The sequence below is a fragment of the Salmo salar genome, chromosome ssa15, assembly GCF_905237065.1.
Source record: "Salmo salar chromosome ssa15, Ssal_v3.1, whole genome shotgun sequence".
NCBI lineage: Eukaryota > Metazoa > Chordata > Actinopteri > Salmoniformes > Salmonidae > Salmo > Salmo salar.
The window spans coordinates 30,364,783-30,374,172 of record NC_059456.1 but is presented as its reverse complement, the minus strand read 5'-3'; the positions used below and the strand labels follow the sequence as shown (position 1 = coordinate 30,374,172).

The 9,390-nt window shown below is 45.6% G+C and overlaps 1 non-coding gene across 1 annotated transcript; it reads left to right on the top strand.

Annotated features, from left to right (window-relative positions):
* Positions 1-8,706: 8,706 nt before the first annotated feature.
* Positions 8,707-8,822, top strand: trnat-ugu (transfer RNA threonine (anticodon UGU)). The gene is made up of 2 exons: positions 8,707-8,746; positions 8,787-8,822. It is a non-coding gene; the product is annotated as a tRNA-Thr (tRNA).
* Positions 8,823-9,390: the final 568 nt, after the last annotated feature.

The window sequence follows — 9,390 nt, the reverse complement described above, 5'->3', positions numbered from 1 at the left end:
AACGGAGACATATGGACTAGATAAGTTAACTTACAAGGTCAGTGAACACTAGTTTACGGTTTGGTCCTAAAATGATCAGCATCAGTTGACCAGATAAATCTCTCCAAGTGGCTAACAAGGTACCAAATCATTTCTTCCATCCCATCCTGTTAATAATTATCAAATCTTGAAGTCAGTAGGGTGCCAGTGGGTCCGGAATGATGTCGCTAATGTTTCTCTACATTGGACCCGAGCCAAGAGATAAGGGCTGCCTCGCAAATGGTACCCTATTTCCTAGTAGTGCACTATAAAGGGAAAATGGTACCCTATTCCCTAGAAGTGTACTATAAAGGGAAAATGGTACCATTTGGGACACAGTCAAGAAGATGAATTACCTTCGGTCAATAGAGAAGGAGGGCTGCTCCACAGCCGTAAACAGACAGCAGGAAGTCCGTAGGGTTAGAGCGGGGTCGCCACGGGCCGTGCTGGTTAAACTCACTCTGTGAGTCCCAAATGGACCCTACTCCATTTACAGTGCACTAATTTGGACTACAGCCTCATGGGCCCTGGTCAAACGTAGTGCACTAATAAGGGAATAGGGTGTAATTTGGTACACAGCCACGGCCTCCAATAGGAAATGAGAACAGACAGCTGGCACTGTTCTGAGGACCTAATGTCATGAGTGTACATCTAAATGGGCCCGAATCAGTGTTCACTGGGGCTCGCAGACGAGGCTCCTTACATCCCGGAGCCCAGACCATGGACCATGTCTTGACTGTCTCTTCATCACGTGGAGGAGTTTTTGTCTTTGAGTTTGGTGATGAAAACATTGCGTGTCGTCATAGAATCAGTTTCGTACCACAGAGGGAACTTATTCAGTTTAACGATCAGACCAGTTGTTGACAGGTTTGTATTCCCTTTTCTCATTATCGTAACTATTTTATGCCTCGCCTTTGATAGTAATTTCCTTGGGAGACATCTTTAATATGGAGATGAAAAGCAAGTATTCCCAAACTGAATGACTGTTAAATGAAGTTTAAACCTTGAGAGTTGCTCCCTCCAAATGATCTCAATGAACTTACCCCACATAAATCAAAGATAGAAATTAGATCTATTAAAAGCTAATGAAATGTATAATTTGTCAGATGGTTGTGGTCTTTTGAAACAAATGGATATGGAATCCCTCTGTATTCTCCTTATCAACAGGATATCATGACCATGGTCTTCAATACATGCTTGATGACTCTGCTCACTTTTCTCTGACCTCGTGTCTCAAAACCCAGGTGTCCCAGTTCCTATAAACAGCCAACAAAGCCATTCTAGTCACTGAGTACCTACCAGGGGAGGAAGAGAGAGACAGAGGAGGAGTGAAAAAGTAGAAAGGAACAGAGAAAGAGAGAATACATTTACAAAGAAGAATAAGAAGGAGGAGGTGCCCTGGACTAGTTGAATGACTGAGGTAGCACAGTGGGAGCTCCGGTTAGAGCTGGCATGTGACAGGATGAGGGAAAGAGTTGAGGGGGTTGGAGGAATCGGAGGATGGAGCTTCTTTTGGCCGCTGAGTGGCAGGTGAATGATGGATGCATGTTGGAATCACTACTTAGCCCCTCTTCACTCTCACTCTCTCATTCCTCCTTTGGGACCTGGGCCTGAGCCACTCAGGAGGGATCTGTCATTGTGTAAACACAGAAGGAGTTAGAGCTATCTACCGGGGCAGGGTTGAGGCCAAGAGGGCACACACTGAACTTACATGCTCCACAAGAGCTGCATCCCAAATGATACCCTATTCCTTTAATAGTGCACCACATTTGAACAGGCCTATTGTCAAAACAATAGGATGCCATTTGGACACACCCCACCGAGGACATGTCTTGCTGCTTTGTTTCCCTCTCTCACTCATTAAAACTATCCAATCATTTACTAGACATTAACAATGCACCTCTAATTAACCACCAGTGTATTTGAATAGACGCCAGTTACACATGGACTGTGTCCCAAATATCATCCTATACCCTATGAGGCTCTGGTCAAAAGTAGTGCACTATATAGGGATAGGTGCCATTTGGGACTCAGTTGTGAACAGATGGTGAGAGCTCATCATCAGGACAGATTTTATCCCCCCCTCACCTCAAAATTAACCTGCCCACCATCTATAAATCCAAATATATAAAAAAATATTGCTATTAAAAATCTGTGACATTTTGTCTGTCACTACAAACAAATAATCTTAGGGCTTAATTTCCTCTGCCGTACGTCTTGATTTCCTCCGCTGGTGTGTAATTAAAATAAGCACTCGTTTGAATTACTAGGGACAAGAGGTGATTGGCATTACTATAATTTCTTTGAATATCAAGACACACACACGGGCACACACAACCACACACACACTCTGCTTAGCATATTTTCATTAACCCTTGCAGATTAGTTATTTACACGTCTGGTATACATGGGAGTTATAGGACTACTTCCGGGTTATAACAGGACCTTTTTTTACTGTAAAATATAACACATATAGTTGTTCCTAAATTGGATCCTCACACTAGCCCAGGGTCAGGCGGCTCCTCACACTGCCCAGGATCAGGCGGCTCCTCACACTAGCCCAGGATCAGGTGGCTCCTCACACTAGCCCAGGATCAGGTGGCTCCTCACACTAGCCCAGGATCAGGTGGCTCCTCACACTAGCCCAGGATCAGGTGGCTCCTCACACTAGCCCAGGATCAGGTGGCTCCTCACACTAGCCCAGGATCAGGTGGCTCCTCACACTAGCCCAGGATCAGGTGGCTCCTCACACTAGCCCAGGATCAGGTGGCTCCTCACACTGCCCAGGATCAGGTGGCTCCTCACACTGCCCAGGATCAGGTGGCTCCTCACTCTAGCCCAGGATCAGGTGGCTCCTCACACTGCCCAGGATCAGGTGGCTCCTCAACACTGCCCAGGATCAGGTGGCTCCTCACACTGCCCAGGATCAGGTGGCTCCTCACACTGCCCAGGATCAGGTGGCTCCTCACACTGCCCAGGATCAGGTGGCTCCTCACTCTAGCCCAGGATCAGGTGGCTCCTCACACTGCCCAGGATCAGGTGGCTCCTCACACTAGCCCAGGGTCAGGTGTATAGTATAGTAACTTAAAGTGCAGAGAGCTTTTCTTTCCCTTAAACAGTGGGTTTGCAGATGCCTGTCTCTTTGGGGATGGGGCAAAGCGGGGAAAGGGGGAGGCAGGGGATGGGGTGAGGGAAGGATGGATGCAGTGCGGTTGACGCAGGGAAGGGGGCGGGTGGAGGGAAAGGGTGGATGGTGGAAGAGGAGAGGGACGGATGCAGAACGGCTGAGGCAGGGGAGGGTGGATGAGGAGAGGGAGGAGAGGGGGAGGCAGGGGAGGTGGATGAGGAGAGGGGAAGGAGACAGAGGCGGGGATGCGGAGGGGGACCAGCAAAGGGAAGGGCTGAGATGCTGTGTCTAATTAGTGGAAACCAAGACTGTTCTCGGGGCAGGTTTGCTGGCTTTGACTAGCAGAAGTGACTTTTCATAGCAGGTTAGGAAAACTTACGCAGCAGGTTAGGAGAATTAACATGGCAGGTTAGGATAATTAACATGACAGGTTAGGAGAATTAGGTTCATGTTAGGAAAATAGTTAGGGTTACCTAAAATGCAAAAATTGTCCCCGATGTGACTCGAACATATCTAGCTACAACCTGCCCTGAGAACAGTCTTGGTTTCCACTAATGTGATGCTGCTTCTGAGATGGGGGATGTGGAGGAGGGGGAGGGGGAGGGGGGGCACCTCATTAGTTCAGTAGAGGTGTTATGGAACGGGTGCCTCCCGTGTTGTCTCGTCAACCCCATGGCAGGCAGGGGGCTGTTTGTACGAGTGGAGACAAAGAGGTGGGAGTAAAGTGTTTTTATTCATTACCAGGGGATTTCTCCCTGTCTGACTGTCTGCAACACAGAACATATATCCTCCTCCTAACACTAGAAATGACATCAGGCTCCTATTTAGTAGCGTTGTGTAGACTGGGGATGCCTCCCAAATTGACAGGATAATCCCAATATTTGCATAAAATTCCTTAAAACCATAGTCTTTCCATTATCATGGAAGTTAAAATAATGAAATACACACATTTATGGTCAGACTTGTTACTGTGCAGACAGAGAGTCAGAGTGAAAACCTCTGTATGAGAGAAGAAGAGAGGGAGGGAGGTGTGTCTGTGATGATGGTGATTTCATCTCTTTTCTTCAGTGTCTGGTTTCTCCTCTGCCTCTCTACTGCCTGACAATGAGTAGTGACAGGACATTACTCAGAATTAGGACTTTCACCCTCCATTTCATTTACATCGCCAGTCAACTTGATTCCGTTTTTTCTTTCTACACCGCACGAGAAAATGATGTCACCCAAAATGATGTCAGCTATAGTGATTCACTTCAGGATCAATTCTGTATACGAGGATTTGAATGGTGTGTACTATGTACTTTTAGAGAGTCAGTGAGTGTGCATGTGAATGCGACTGCATGCATAACCTAATTATATTGGTGGGAGCATCTGCAGACTGCGCTGCTGGCTCACCCTCGGTGTAAGCACATTGGTCGGTGGCCAACGACATTGACCGTGGCTCTCAATGGTTCAGTGTCTGGTTGGGAGCAGCATGATGTAATTGTCAGAGGGGGTTTGATTCCCAACATGATACAGATGGGATGGGCTTTAGAGGTGGAGAGAGAGATGGGCAAAAAAAGGAGAAGAGAGATAAAGAGAGGAGGATAGATAGATAGATAGAGAGAGAGAGAGGAGGGGAACAGAGAGAGATAGTGAAAAGAGGAGTACAGAAATAGATTTCATATATATAATCTGAGAGAGAGAGAGAGAGAGGGGGGACAAAGAGAGAGAAACATAGAAAGAGAGGGAAGGGGGAAGGGGACAAAGACAGAGAGAGAGGAGGGGGACAGAGAGAGAGAGAAAGAGCGAGGGGGACAAAGAGAGAGGAGTGGGACAAAGAGAGAGCGAGAAAAGGGGACAAAGAGAGGAGGGAACAAAGGGAGAGAGAGGAGGAGGACAAAGAGAGAGAGGGGCGGGGGACAAAGAGAGAGATAGGGGAGGGGGACAAAGACAGAGAGAGAGGAGGGAGACAAAGACAGACAGAGAGAGAGAGAGAGAGAGAGGAGGAGGATAAAGACAGAAAGAGGGGAGGGGGACAAAAAAGAGAGAGGAGGGGGACAGAGAGAGAGAGAAGGGGACAGAGAGAGAGGAGGGGTACAAAGAGAGAGAGAAAGGTCGGGGACAGAAAGAGGAGTGAGACAAAGAGAGAGAGAGGAGGGAGACAAAGAGAGAGAGAGAGGAGGGGGACAAAGAGAGAGTGTGAGATAGAGAGGTAACCACTGCACAACAGCAGAACCCGAGACTGAGCTGCATTTCCTGACAAAATGTAAAAAAAATATTAAACAAAGGTTTCAAAGACCTCTGATGAGAATATACTACCCGTCCTGTTGGGGGAGGACGCAGAGAGCTGGGGGTTGGCAGCGCACTACATTGCTGCCTACTATAAGATGAGGGACAGTGTCTGACAGACCAATCAACCTGCACATGTCCTCTACTGTATGCTTATTGTTATTGTTCAATGTATGGTTATTTTGACCCTTGGTTATTGCTGTTACTGTTGTGCCGTTGACAATTTTGATTCTTATTGTTTTCATATTGTAAATTTCCAAAGTAAGCTTTGGCAATACAGTTGAAGTCGGAAGTTTGCATACACCTTAGCCAAATACATTTAAACTCAGTTTTTCACAATTCCTGACATTTAATCCTTGTAAAAATTCCCTGTCCTAGGTCAGTTAGGATCACCACTATTTTAAGAATGTGAAATGTCAGAATAATAGTAGAGAGAAAGATTTATTTCAGCTTTTATTTCTTTCATCACATTCCCACTGGGTCAGAAGTTTACATGCACTCAATTAGTATTTGGTAGCATTGCCTTTAAATTGTTTAACTTGGGTCAAACGTTTCTGGTAGCCTTCCACAAGCTTCCCACAATAATTTGGGTGAATTTTGGCCCATTCCTCCTGACAGAGCTGGTGTAACTGAGTCAGGTTTGTAGGCCTCCTTGCTCGCACACGCTTTTTCTGCCCACAAGTTTTCTATGGGATTGAGGTCAGGGCTTTGTGATGGCCACTACAATATTAAGCCATTTTGCCACAACTTCGGAAGTATGCTTGGGGTCATTGTTCATTTGGAAGACCCATTTGCGACCAAGCTTTAACTTCCTGACTGATGTCTTGAGATGTTGCTTCAGTATATCCACATAATGTTCCTTCCTCATGATGCCATCTATTTTGTGAAGTGCACCAGTCCCTCCTGCAGCAAAGCACCCCCACAACATGATGCTGCCACCCCAGTGCTTCACGGTTGGCATGGTGTTCTTTGGCTTGCAAGCCTCCCTCCTTTTCCTCCAAACGTAATGGTCATTATGGCCAAACAGTTATTTTTTTGTTTCATCAGACCAGAGGACATTTCTCCAAAAAGTACGATCCTTGTCCCCATGTGCAGCTGCAAACCTTAGTCTGGCTTTTTTATGGAGGTTTTGGAGAAGTGGCTTCTTCCTTGCTGAGCGGTCTTTCAGGTCATGTCGAATATAGGACTCGTTTTACTGTGGATATAGATACTTTTGTTCCTGTTTCCTCCAGCATCTTCACAAGGTCCTTTGCTGTTGTTCTGGGATTGATTTGCACTTTTCGCACCAAAGTACGTTCATCTCTAGGAGACAGAACGCGTCTCCTTCCTGAGCGGTATGACGGCTGCGTGGTCCCATGGTGTTTATACTTGCATACTATTGTTCGTACAGATGAACGTAGTACCTTCAAGCATTTGGAAATTGCTCCCAAGGATGAACCAGACTTGTGGAGGTCTATCATTTTTTTCTGAGGTCTTTGCTGATTTCTTTTGATTTTCCTATGATTTCAAGCAAAGAGGCACTGAGTTTGAAGGTAGTCCTTGAAATATATCCACAGGTACACCTCCAATTGACTCAAATTAAGTCAATTAGCCTATCAGAAGCTTCTAAAACCATGGTATCGTTTTCTGGAATTTTCCAAGATGTTTAAAGGCACAGTCAACTTAGTGTATGTAAACTTCTGACCCACTGGAATTGTGATGCAGTCAATTATAAGTTAAATAATCTGTCTGTAAACATGCACAAAGTAGATATCCTAACCGGCTTGCCAAGACTCTAGTTTGTTAACAAGAAATTTGTGGAGTCGTTGAAAAACAAGTTTTAATGACACCAACCTAAGTGTATGTAAACTTCCGACTTCAACTATATGGTCATTGTTACGTCATGCCAATAAAGCAAATTGAATTGAAAGGGAGAGATAGAAAGAGAGGGGAGTGGGATAGAGGGAGAGAGATAGAAGAGTGGGACAGAGTGAAAGGAGTGGGACAGAGAGAGAGAGAGAGAAAGAAAGAGAGAGTAGTGGGACATAGAGAGAGAGAGCGAAAGAAAGAAAGAAAGGATCGGGACAAAGAGAGAGAGAGAGAGAGAGAGAGAGAGAGAGGATTGGGACAAAGAGAGAGAGAGAGAGAGAGAGAGAGAGAGAGAGAGAGAGAGAGAGAGAGAGAGAGAGAAGTGGGACAAAGAGAGAGAGAGAGAAGTGAGACAGAGAGAGAGAGAAAAATGGGACAGAGAGAGAGAGAGAGAGAGAGAGAGAGAGAGAGAGAGAGAGAGAGAAGTGGGACAAAGAGAGAGAAAGAGAGAGTTGCAATTGCACTTGAAAGTGCTCTCTTCTTATTAAGCTTTAAGCTGCTTACTGTATACACAGTATATTATACATGCACACTATTTCAGAGAACAGAAAACACCTGCTCCATATTTTACAGACAGTCTTTCATATTTCACAGTTCCCTATAGCTCAAGTCTGTCTGTCTACCCACCCACACCTCCATTAACATGCATGAAGCACAGCAAGGGTGCAAGCTCTGGGGAAGGTCTCCCAAAGTCAGTGTTGACTTTTTGGCGTTGCTAAGGGTGTGAAAGCTGTCAGAGATCTCAGCAGTCTGTCTGACTTGGTGCTTTCATGATAAAGACGACTGAGGGAGCAACCGTCTTTTGTCTCACTAGAAACCTTGATATTTTATTTAGGACTCAAATCAAACAGGCGTCGGTACGTTAAGGTAGGCTAGTGTATGCAAAGTGGTTGTTTTGAGTGATGTTGCGCTCTGTGGTGGAGCTTCAATGATTTTCATTCACTGCCTGTTTTCATTTTCATACACTGACGCAAGTAAACAAACAATGAATGCATTGACCCAAAGTGAAGTCTGAATCAATGAATATAAAACAAAAGGTTTGTTAATGTTGATTATGTAGCTTTTAAGGCACTATAAAACATTCAAGGAAGTGAAGGGATTAATTACAGCTCCAAACATTTGACAACAGTTTTTTTTATCTCCCTCGCCACTGTTGGTAAATGGTTTGATTTTGTGCATGGAAATGAGCGTATTAATTAACATAAGGAAAAATGGGCAACTTCGCAGTATCTATTGTAAAAAAGTGGTCAGATGAAGCAGATGTTTTGCAAGCACAGACTGGAACATGTTCCGGGATTCTTCCGATGGCATTGAGGAGTACACCACATCAGTCACTGGCTTTATCAATAAGTGCATCGAGGACATCGTCCCCATAGTGACTGTTCATACATACCCCAACCAAAAGCCATGGATTACAGGCAACATTCGCACTGAGCTAAAGGCTAGCCTTCCCTGTGGCTCAGTTGGTAGAGCATGGTGTTTGTAATGCCAGCATGGTGTGTGCAACGCCAGCATGGTGTGTGCAACGCCAAGGTTGTGGGTTCGATTCCCACGGGGGGCCAGTACAATAAAAATGCATGAAATGTATGTATTCACTACTGTAAGTCGCTCTGGATAAGAGCGTCTGCTAAATGACTAAACTGTAACTGTAGAGCTGCTGCTTTCAAGGAGCAGGACACTAACCCAGAAGCTTATAAGAAATCCCTCTATGCCCTCCAACGAACTATTAAACGGGCAAAGTGTCAGTACAGGACTAAGATCGCATCGTACTACACCAGCTCCGATGCTCGTCGGATGTGGCAGGGCCACACGAGCCTACCAGACAAGCTAAATAACTTCTATGCTCGCTTTGAGGCAAGTAACACTGAAACATGAATGAGAGCATCAGCTGTTCCGGACGACTGTGTGATCACGCTCTCCGCAGCCGACGTGAGTAAGACCTTTAAACAGGTCAACATCCACAAGGCCGCTGAGCCAGACAGATTACCAGAATGTGTACTCCGAGCCAACACTGACCAACTGGCAAGTGTGTTCACTGACATTTTCAACCTCTCCCTGTCTGAGTCTGTAATACCAACATGTTTCACCACAGTCCCTGTGCCCAAGAACACCAAGGTAACCTGCCTAAA